Below are 12,086 nucleotides of genomic sequence, written 5' to 3'. Positions count from 1 at the left end.
ACCAGAGGGTAAGGGGGATGGGGTGGTAGATGAGGGTAAAGGGGGATCAAATATATGGTGATGGATGGAGAACTGACTCTGGGTGGTGAACGCACAATGTGATATATAGACAACGTATTACAGAATTGTACGCTTGAAACCTATGTAACTTTACTGTAAACAATTGTCACCCCAATAAACTTTAAAAAAAACAAAACCAGAAAAATAAAAAGAAAATGGGGATATATTGTCTCATCCCCCCCCTCCTTTCTTACACAGAGGATAGCATATACTTAACTTTTAAAACTTAATATATCCTGGAAGCCACTCCATATGCGTCCCTAGAGCTCTTTCTTGCTTTTCTGTACAGCTGCAGAGTACATTTTTTGGATGTACCACAGTTTATTTGCTGTCCTATGGAGGGGCACTTAGCTTTTTCCAGTATTTTGCACTTATAGACAGTGCTGTCATGAGTAGTCTTGTACACATGTGTTCTCATATTGTTGAAGTATATCTTCAGGGTAAATTATTAGAAGTGGGATTTCTGGGGCAAAAGCTAAGTGTATGTGTAGTTTTGCTAGATATTCACAAATTTCTCTCTAGAATTCTTGTACCAATTTGCATTTCCACCAGCAATCTATGAGAGCACCCATTTCCCCATAGCCTTGTCAACAGAGCATATTGTTATAATTTTAAATAATTACCAACCTAATAGATAAGAAATGGTATCTCAATGTAGTTTTAATTTGCATTTATCTTACTATGAGAGGTTGGTCTTTTTTTCATATACTTAAATGTACATACACATACACATACAGGTGTATATATACTATCTGTGTGAATTGTCGTTTCATGTCTTTTGACCATTTATCTATCAGATTAAAAAAAATTTGTCCTTCTGTATTTTGAGATTTATTTATATATCAGGGATATTTACTTTTTATCTGCTATCTATGTTGCAAATATTTTCTCCCAGTTTGTCAGTAGTCATTTAATATTGTTTATGATAGTTTTGGCATACATTTGAAAAATTCAGGTAGTGAAATATATCAGTTTTATTTTATTACATCTGGATTCCGAATCATAGTTAGAAAGCCTTTCCTACCACTATCACTCAAGATATATATAGAGTGATCTGAGTTTTCTTCTAGTACCTTTGTCATTTCATTTTTTACATGTGGATCTCTGATCCATTAAATAGTTCTTTTATTATATATGGTATACAACATGGATCTAATTTTACCTTTGTTCAATGGCCAATTTTATCTTTGTCTAAATAGTATGTTTTAATGCCTGCTAGAGCTGCTACTCTTATGTACCTCCCCCCACCCACCCGGTTTTCATGGCCATTCTTGTGTGTTTATTGTCCATATGCACTTCAGTGTCAACTTGTCTGGCCACTTAGAAAAAGTTGTTGGTATTTTTTTTTTTTTTTTTTTTATTAATTTTTTTTTTTTTTTGGGATTGTGTTTAATTTATACATTAATTTTTGGAGAATTGTCTTCTTTATCACATTTAAGAAGAAGAAACATCTTGCTATTCAAGTATATTTTTATGTTGTTTTCCTTGTGGACTTACTGTACATTTCTCATTAAGTTGAGTTCTAAGGATTTAATCTTTGCTGGTATTGTAAATGAGGTTTCCTCTGCAGTTATAACTTCTAACTGCTTATTGTTTGTGTATATGCAGGCTATTGATTTCTGACATTAATTTTTACATTTTGAGGCCTTACTGTATATTAGTTTTATTGTTTGTTCTCTAGGTTTTCTAGATATAGTTTCATATTATCTGCAAATAGGTGCCTCTCTCTCTCCCTCCCTCCCTCCTTCTCTCCCCTTTCCCCCTTCTCCCCCTCTCCCTCTCCTCACCCCGTGTGTGTGTGTGTGCGCGCTATCATATTAAAATGCTAATACATCATTTGCTAATTTTTATTTTTTTAAAAGTCAGGAATAGGTGTTGAATTTTGTTGAAGACTTTTTCAACATCTTTGGAGATAAACATGATTTTTCTTTAGATGTATTAAAACAGTATATGAGTGCATTTCTTAATACTGAAGCACCCTTGCTTTCTTGCATTTCTGGAATAAATCCAATTTAGCCATGGTATATTATTTTATTAATATGGTGTTGGATCCTCGTCACTAATAATTTGAATTTTTAGTATCGTTATTCATAGGTGATATTGTTCTACAATCTTTGGTACTACCTTTTATCAGGTTTTGTTATCAATGTTATACTTGTTTATACAAAGAACAACCTTTTCCTTAATTTTCAATGCTCCCAGAAAAATATATGGTTTGTTGAGACTCAGTTCTTTGAATTTTTTGGTAGAATTTCGTGCGCGCATGAACTTTGTGTGTGTGTGTGTGTGTGTGTACACACGTGTATGCATGTGCATTAGTTCAGTGATAACTTCCTGTATTTCTACTATGGAAAATTATCTGTTTAAGCTTTCTATCTCTAGTGGGGTCAATCTTGGTAAAATATCATCTAGGCTTTAAAATTTATTAGCATTGAGGTCTGCAAATTAGTCTCTTATGACTTAAAATTTCTTCTGTTTCAATGGTGTTCTCCTTCTTGTGTATTTGTACTTTCTTGTATATTCCTACTTTTTTGATGAAGTTGGCTTGTGGCTTGTCTATTTTGCTAATTTTTTCAAAACATAGGATTTTGATTGATTAATTAGACCTTTTTTATTCTATCCTCCACCTCATTAATTTCTGCTCTTTTTGTTATTTTCTTTCTTGATATAGATATATTTTTGGTTTGCTTTGTTGTACTTTCTTTAGCTTTTTAAGCTGAGTATTGAATTTGTTTTTATTCTTTCATTTTATTGATGAACATGTTTAAGTTAGTGAATTTTCCCCTGATCATCTCATTAAATGCATCCCATAGATTTTTCATATGTAGTGAGTTGTTGTTTTTTTTAGCATTTTTGTGATTTTAGTTTGTATTTCTCCCTTTACTCAATAATTATTGAATAGAAAGTTAAAAAATTTCCAGGTAGAATGGACATAAAAATGATTTCTAGTTTTATTGTGTTGTGGTAAGAGAATGTGTGTAATATTTCAACTTTCCAGAACTCACCGATGCTATCCTTGTGACCTAATATGCATTCAATGTTTGTGAGTGTTCTATGTGCCCTTGAGACACAGTGTAGTTTGTATTATCGGGGTGTATAATTTGACATACAGGCACATCTCGGAGATACTGCGGGTTTGGTTCCAGACCACCACAATAAAGTAAATATCACAATAAAGTGAGACACATTTTTTTGTGGTTTCTCAGTACATATGAAAGTTATGTTTACACTATACTGTAGTCTATGAAACGTGCAAGAGCATTATGTATAAAAAACAATATATGTACCTTAATTTAAAATATTTTATTGTTTAGAAATGCTCACCATCATCTGAGCCTTCAGCAAGTCATAATCTTTTTGCTGCTGGAGGTTATTACCTTCAATTTGTAAAACGACAACAACAACAACAAAAACACAATATCTATGAGGCACAATAAAACAAAGCCCCCCAAAAATGAGGTATGCATGTGTATCTGTGAGAATAACCTTGTTGATTGTGTTATTTAGGTCTCCTATATCCTTCTTTGCTGTTTGTCCACTTGATCTGTTATGTAATAAAGATGGCATGTGAAAGTCTCTTTCCTTAGTGTTTCTATTGATGTCTCCTTGTATCTCCCGTGTTTTTGCTTTATAAAGTTGGTTGCTGTGTTATTTGATGCACAGATATTCATAGCTATTCTGTTTTCATTTTGAGTATGGCTTTTAGCATCCAAAATTGTCTCACTGAATGTTTTCTGGGATTGAAATCTAGTTTGTTGGATCCTGAGTCCTTTTGTGTGGTAGATCTTCACTCATTCCTTAGTTTTCCTCTCTTGCTTCACTTCCTGTTGTCCATTCACTTTCCAAAGGGTGACTCCATCTTGTGTTTGCCTTCATCTTTCCTAGAAGCAATACCTTTTGAAGTCTGCCTTTTGAAGACTGCTTAGAATGCCCCTTCCTAAGTGCTCTCTGATCGACCCTGACCATTTTTCAGTAATTTTGCACTTTGTATAGACTTTCTGCTTTTACATTAATTTTATGCCTTTAGCCCCCTCTTTTCTCATGAATGCACTTGCTCCCTGCGAAGGTTTGTGGAGGGGGAATATGAGTGACAACTCACTGAGACTTGGTGTTTATGTTCCTACTGACAAGTAATTTGGAATGTGGGTATTTTTTGTTATGTGGAGGGCATGAGTCTGTGTACTACTATATTTTTTCTTGTGGTGGAGGCTGTGAAGGGAGGTTTAGATTTACATGGCCACTATTACTTTGACATAAGCACTTCCCGTTTGATGAAAAATGCTTTGCAAATATTTTAATGGCTATATGTGATAGATAAAAGGACCAAAATTGATCAGATCATTTTCTTCTTGTTGAGCATTTCACTTGTTTCCCTTTTTGTGATGACATGTTTATAGATGAGTGAATCCCAGTGTATTCTTTGGCTAGATTTGCCCAAGTAGATTTATTCCTCAAGGTTATAAATTTTATTAATAACCTTGATATAATTAGAATCTGAGGAGAATGAATAGGCCACAGATGGATTTATTTTAAGTTGCGAAGTAACACAGCCTCTACCTCCTTTTAGGTAGCACCTCTCTCTCCTACATATATAGCATGAACTGAGTCTGTAAGAGATGGGAGGCACCAGTATGGCTATTTCTGGTATTTATGACCAGCCTCTCCGCTCATTGATGGAACTATGTGCCATTACTAGTTATTTAATATATAAAGATGTCCCACTGCCATAGTTTGTAACATTTATTGTTCTATAAATGGATTATCTTTTCTCACTGTATTTGTGACACACATGTCTTATATACAGCAACAACAGAAGAACAGAAGGCCTTTCTTCCAGCTATCCTTTAGTGTGACATCCTGGGTTTTAAAACTGAAGAAGGGGGGATGAGTAAGAGCCTGAAATACAGCTATCAAGACTGTGCCTTGGTGTTCGTCTTTCCGCACCTGACTTATTTCACTTAGCATTGTGTCCTCCAGGTTTATTCAGAGTCGCACAAATGGCAGATTTTTTCTTATCCATTCATCCATTGATAGACACTTAGGTTGTTTCCGTGTCTTGGCTGTTGTAATGCTGCAGTGAGCAAGGATATGCAGCTATCTCTTTTCTTTTTTATTAGTTTCAGGTGCACAAGACAAAGCACTACTTAGACGTTTATCATTTATATCCCTCACACTGTGTGATTCCCCCTCCCCCCATCCACTATCCCTCTGACATCGCACACAGCCATTACATTTCCACTGTCTCTATTCCTAATGCTGTACTCCGCTTCCTGTAACCATATATATATATAATTATAATTATAATTGGCATTCATTATTGTTCAGCTTCAGGTGTACAGTGCAGTGATCAGGCATCTCCATCATCCCTGAGGTGGTCTCCCAAATGCGACACGTGTCCATCGGATACCCTACAAAATCTTTACATTATTGATTACGTTCCCCAAATTAATTTTCAAAACCCCGTGGCCATCTTGTGGTTACTGACTATTTTCTAAATCCCTCACCTTCCCCCTTAGCCCCACCCCCCTGCCCATCTAGCAACCCTCAGTTTTTCCTCTATGTCTCCAAAACTGTTTCTGATTAGTTCATTCACTTATTTTCTTTAGATTCTGCATATAAGTGAGATCATATGGTATTTGTCTTTCTCTGTCTTATTTCACTTAACATAATGTTCTCTAGGTCCATCCATGTTGTTGCAAATGGTAAGATTTGTTTCTTCTTTATGGCCGCATAATACTCCATTGTATAAATGTACCACAGTTTCTTAATCCAGTCATCTACCGATGGGCATTTTGGTTGTTTCTATGTCTTGGCTATTGCGTATAGTGCTGCAATAAACATAGGAGTGCATAAAGATTTTTGAATTGGAGTTTTGGATTTCTCCGGATAGATACCTAGGAGTGGGATTGCTGGATCATAAGGTAGTTCCATTTTCAGATTTTTGAGATGCCTCCATACTGTTTTCCATAGTGGCTGCACCAATCTGCAATCCCACCAACAGTGCACAAGGGTTCCCTTTTCTCCACATCCACGCCAGCACTTGTTGTTTGTAGATTTATTGATGACAGCTATTTTGACTGGGGTGAGGTGGTATCTCATTGTGGTTTTTATTTGCATTTCTGTGATGGTTAGTGAGGTTGAGCATTTCTTCATAATGCAGCTATCTCTTTGATCTTAAGTGTTCTCACCACACAAAAAAGTAACTATGTAAGGGGATGTTATTGTGCTAATATATTAATGAGTTGATTATGGCAATCATTTCACAATTTATACGTATGTCAAAATACCACATTTAATGTCTTAATATGTGTGAATTATACGTAAATAGAGTATTAAAATATAAAAAAAGACTGTTACTTGGTGAAACTGATCAATGCTCATACCTTAGTCATGCTGCCTTCCTAACTTGTGTCAGAATCTGATGGGTTCATTTCTGCCTACAGCTCGTGTTAGTCACTTCTCTTTCCATCTCTCACTTGATCAGTTTTATCAACTGCAAGTAATCAAAGCTGAGCTTGCTAGTTATGCAACCAGAATTTTTTCAGTAATGTCGTATTACAAACATTTTCTTGAGTGCTTTGGACACTGATGTTACACGTGTGTTTTAGACGAGTCACTGTACCTTTCTTGCGATTGTGGGCTTATTTATTTATTTATTTATTATTTATTTATTTATTTATTTATTTATTTATTGCCTCTAAATTTAGGGAAAACATCATTGTACCCTCACTTGGAGTGGTGGTTAGAACTTTGAGGAAGATACTTATGTGATTATTTTTACACTCAATCTTGTTATCTGTCACGTTACATGACAGGAAACCAGCCGCACCCTAGAATCATCTTGGAGAAGTTGTTACTAAGAACAAACAGATTCCTAGACCTTATCCTGGACCCAATGAGTCAATGTCTGTCTTGGGATCCAGGTGTCTGCATTTTCGAAAGCTCCCCAAAAAACTCATGCATTTGGCACATGACTCCATATGCTCATTTTGGGGGTGCACAGTTTTAATGCGTGCTTTCCATCAAATCATGATCCCAGTACAGCTCTCGAGTAGTCCCCTCTGTGCCAGTTTTTAGAACTTGTCACCCTTGCAATATACCCAAGGTGTTTGCCAGGGTGTGGTGAACACTTCATTGTTTACTATGCTCAGAAAGCCCTTCCCTAATTAACAGCCTATAAAAATTCACTATTTTTTTAAATGAATTATTTGATGATTATTGGTTTTTACATTTTAACTCTTCCATCGATTTGAAATTGAATATATTGTTTGGTTGTGAAATGGAGATCTAACTTACTGTTTTCCCCAAATAGTGAACTTGCTAATCTCCACGTATTGAACACTTCCTTTTTCATGAATGTACAATGCTGCTTTTATTGTACATTAAGTTCTTATATTTTTCCGTGATCATCTTTTCTAGAGCTTTTCATTTTTTCCACTGGTCTGATCTTGTGACTGCTGTTGCGTCATTATTAGTTTTCCTATCAAGTAGCACAAATTCTCCCCAATTACTCTTGTTCCATGTAAACTTTAAAAATTTTATCATGTACCAGAAAACATAAGTTGTTGGCATTTTGATTTGAATTGTATTAAATCTATAACTTAATTGGAATCAAGTTGACGAATTTTCAACATTTAGTCTTTATATCTGGAATTATAGTATGTTTTCATTTATGCAAGTTTCCTTTATGTTTTACACTTTTCTTTATATAAGCCGTAAATAATTATGGACATTTATTCCCAGGTTTGATTATAAAAATAACACACACACACACACACACACACACACACACACTCTGCCATTGTTTTTTGGATTTTTTTCCTATTAAGCTTTTGAACTGATTATTGCTAGTATATAGGAAGTTCATGGTTTTGTATCTTTATTTTCTGACCAGGGATTTTAGTAAGCTTTCTTGTGAATTTGCACAAATGTTCAGTTGCTTATCTTGAGTTTTCAGGTAGACAGTTATGTCATAGGTAAATAATGATTATTCTATCTTGTAGTTTCTGTTTCTTGTTTAGTAACATTAACTTTTCCATTTGTGTTTCTTAATTTTATTAGATAGTCCAGTGGTTCACCACCCTTACCATTCATTAAAATCACCTGGGAGTTTAAAAATAAAGACTCATCTCCAGAGATTCTGATTTAATTCACATAGGGTGGAGCTTAGGCCTTGTCATTTTTAAAAGCTTCACAGATTTTTCTAGGAGCTAGATTTGAGAATCATTGTTCTAGATACTCTGATTCAATGATAATAGTACTGAAAGCAGGATTCGTTTCTGGCTTCTGGTCTTAAGCTTCTAGTGTTTCACCATTAATTGTTATATCAACTGATTATTTGAGACTGTTTCAGTGGCTCTGGTGGCAGGTCACACTGGCTCATAACACCTGATTGTACACATATTTTCCCAATTTCAAGTTCATTGTCATCTGCGTTGATATATGTCATTGGCCCCATTCCATTAGAAAACACACCACTACAGGCCTTTATTGGGTTAAAGAAATATCCTTCTGTTACTAGGCTAAGAATGATCTTTATCTTCGTTACTATTTGAATTTCACTGCAGTCACCTTTAATTATATTGACAATTTCTACCAGCAGAGTTTTAAAACCTTTCTCACAGTAAATGGCTTTTTTTTTTTTTTTAGAGGAATGCCTGTATTTTGATTGTTCAGAGTGTTTTTCTTCTTTTGAACTACATTGACTTTTCCTAGCCTTAATAACTTTTCAGTTTGTTTTATCTATTATTGCATTATAGACAAACGGGAGTCACATTTGAATTTGTATTATACTTGCCTAAAACCTTCAGGTCCAAATGGGTAAAAGAGGAAAAAAAAATGACTCCAAAGATCACTTCGGAGGTGCAGCACAGATTCAGAAGGCATTGTGTCTGAATGGAAAAGAACAGTTCAATCACCAACCTAGATGAACAGATGGACTGCATGTTCTCCAGATAATCCTGTATAAATACTGTCTTGTCACGAAGATGTGTATAAGAATTAGGCAATAGAAAGCTGGAGTTGGCATTCCCTGAGAACTGGAATGCAGAAATCATCATTTTGTCAGTTACATGCAGACCCATAAGCTCTCCAATCAAGTGAGGTGAAATTGGGCTAGATGGTTTCTTAAGAAATGAAGGAGCCTTAAATCAGACACACATATGGCTAAACTGATGGCCACTCTACTTCCACTGAGAATGAAAGAGGCCTTGAACAGGGCCAAGATTTTACACAAATAAGGCTGCAGTATGCTTCGGAGTATACCAATGTCTAGTTTCTATAGGAGGATATCATTCTCACTGCAGAAACTGAAATGTTGATTCTTGTAGCCAGGAGTCCTGTGCCTTTCCCCATTGGAAAAGATAGAGCCTGCCTATGACATGCCAGACACTCTCCTGGGAGGAAGGTTTATACAGGTGCACTAGAGAAGCACGGGCACAGACCCAAGTGGCTGCCTCTCTGGAGGGCACAGGCAGTAAACATTGGGGCACCATCATGGTGCCTTCTCTACCAGCATGTGGAGCATAAGAGCTATGGTGGTGTGGCTACCCCTACCTATACAGAGGGTGCCAACAAAATGTATACAAATTTTAAGAAAGGAAAACTGTATTAAAATTGTAATAGTAAACATACACCAATAACAAAAGATGAATACAAGTCACGTGTGACTTCTGCAATTACAAGAGGTGCTCAAAGTGGTTCCCATCAGCGTCCAGACACTTCTGGTTACAGTGAACTACTGCTTGAGCAACGTTGACCAATGTGTCCACTTGTATAATACGACTTTTTTTGGCACCCTGGTAGATCAAGTTGGAATATATAGATCAAGTTGGCAGGAACTGACATACTGTGTCTTCTGTCTGTGTATATGGACTAGCTCTCTGTTTAGATCCAAGATTTATTTTATTAGGGTTCTGTAGTCTTCTTGATATAGATCTTGTACCTATTTTGATAAGTTTATACCTAAGTATTTCTTTTTTGGGGGGTGCTAATGCAAATCTTCCAATATTTTAAACTTTGTATTTCAATCGTTCATTGCTGGGATGTACAAAAGCAATTGACTTTTGTTGTATCCTGTGACCTTGCTATTAGCTAGTTACAGGGTTTTCGTTGTCATTGTTGATTATCATGCTCTACATAGACAGTCATTATATCTGTAAACAAAGGCAGTTTTCATTCAATCTATTTATCTTCTACTTCATTTTCTTATTAACTTGGATTTCCACTGTGATGTTGAATAGGAATGGCGAGAGAGGACATCTTCACTTTGCTCCTGTCTTTCACTGTTAAATATAATGTCAGTTGTATGTTTTTTGTAGATGCTCTTTATCAAGCTGAGGAAGTTTTCCTGTGTCCCTAGTTTACTGAGAGTTTTTATTGTGCATGATAATAGATTTGTCAAATACTTTTTCTGCAGTTACTTATATAATCAGATGGTGTTTTTTTTAGTCTGTTGATGTGATGAATAACCATTGATTTTTGAAAATTTAATCAGCCTTGCATATTTGCAATAAATCCCATTTTTTCGTGGGATTTATACAGTGTTGTATTCTATTTGCTAATATTTTGTTCTGGATTTTTGTGTTTATGAGAGATATTCCTTCTGTATTTTTCCTTTATTGTAATGTCTTTGTATGGCTTTAGTATTAGAGTAATGCTGGCCTCATGGAATGATTTAGGAAATATGACCCAGTTATCCTTCACTTTTGAAAGGTAATTTCTCTGAGTACAGGATTTAGATTGGTCTTTTAACACTTTGGAAACTTCATTCTCTTCTTGCTTGTGTAGTTTCTAAAGGGAAGCGTGATGTAATTTTTCTCCTTGGTCCTCCTGTAGCAAGGTGTTTGTTTTCCTTCCAGCTTCTATCCAGATTTTTTCTTTATCTTTGATTTTTAGTTTGAATATGACATTTTTTTTGGGGGGTGGGGGGCGAGGGTATGTATCTTCCTTGGTGTTTTCTGAGTTTCCTGGATCTGTGGCTTGGTGTTTATCATTAGTTTTGGGAAATTGTCACTCATTATTCCTTCACATATTTCTGCTGTTCCCTTTTCTGTTTCTTCGCCTTCTGATGTTCTCATCACTTGTATGGATGTCATACCTTTTGTTATTTACCCACTTTTCTTGGACATTCTGTTCTGTCTTTTTCATTCTTTTTTCTCTTTGCATTTCAGTTTTAGAAGTTTCTATTGACATTTCTTCAAGCTCACTGACTGTTTTCTCAGCTGTGTCTAGTCCACTGATGAGCACATCACAGGAATTCTTCCTTTTTGTTATGGTGTTTTTGATTCTAGAATTTCCTTTTGACTTTCTCTTATAGCTTCTATCTCTCTACTTACATTATCCATCTCCTCTTTTATGTTGTCCACGTTATCCACTACAGTCGATGGCATATAAATCATAGTTGTTTTAAATTCCTAGTCTGTTTCCAACATCTCTGCCATATCTGAGTCTGATTATGATGCTGTGTCTCTCTTCAAATGGGTTTTTTGGTTTTTTAGTATCTCTTGTAAGTTTTTATTGCAAGCCGGACATGATGTAATGGGTAAAAGGAACTGAGGTAAATAGACCTTTACTGTGAGGTTTTCTTTATCTGGCTAGAGTTTAGCCTGTGTTTATTGTCTGCTGTATTTGGAGGTGTGAGAGGCCAAACTTATTTCTGTGTCCTCATTTTTATTTCCCCTGTTGTCTGGTTTTCCCTAGAGACTTCTTAAATTTTGTCAGATAAGCATATTATTTTAGTCATAGCTCCCTGTTACTATGCAGGTATTGTAAGATGTAAGGAGAGGGGTAGCATTCTACAATCCTATAATTATGTCTTAGTCTTTTAGTCAGCCTATGCCTCTGGCCCATGATCTTCACAAGTGCTTCTCAGTTTTGTTTCAGTTTTCCACTTAGAAGAGAAAAGAAGGCAAGCTGGCCTGTAGTTGGAAATTTCCCTTTTCCTACATCAGTTAAGTGCTGGTAAAACCCCAGTACATTAGGGTCTGATAAAATAGTTTTTCTTGAGGGTAGACCTTGTTAAGAAG

At 35.6% G+C, this 12,086-nt stretch overlaps 1 protein-coding gene across 6 annotated transcripts in view; it reads left to right on the top strand.

Annotated features, from left to right (window-relative positions):
- The window catches only part of OPHN1 (oligophrenin 1), a 304,832-nt gene that overhangs the window by 211,163 nt on the left and 81,583 nt on the right, over window positions 1-12,086 (top strand). The window lies entirely within an intron of this gene.

Source organism: Rhinolophus sinicus, chromosome X (assembly GCF_036562045.2).
Source record: "Rhinolophus sinicus isolate RSC01 chromosome X, ASM3656204v1, whole genome shotgun sequence".
Classification (NCBI taxonomy): domain Eukaryota; kingdom Metazoa; phylum Chordata; class Mammalia; order Chiroptera; family Rhinolophidae; genus Rhinolophus; species Rhinolophus sinicus.
This window is presented reverse-complemented; position numbering and strand designations above follow the sequence as displayed.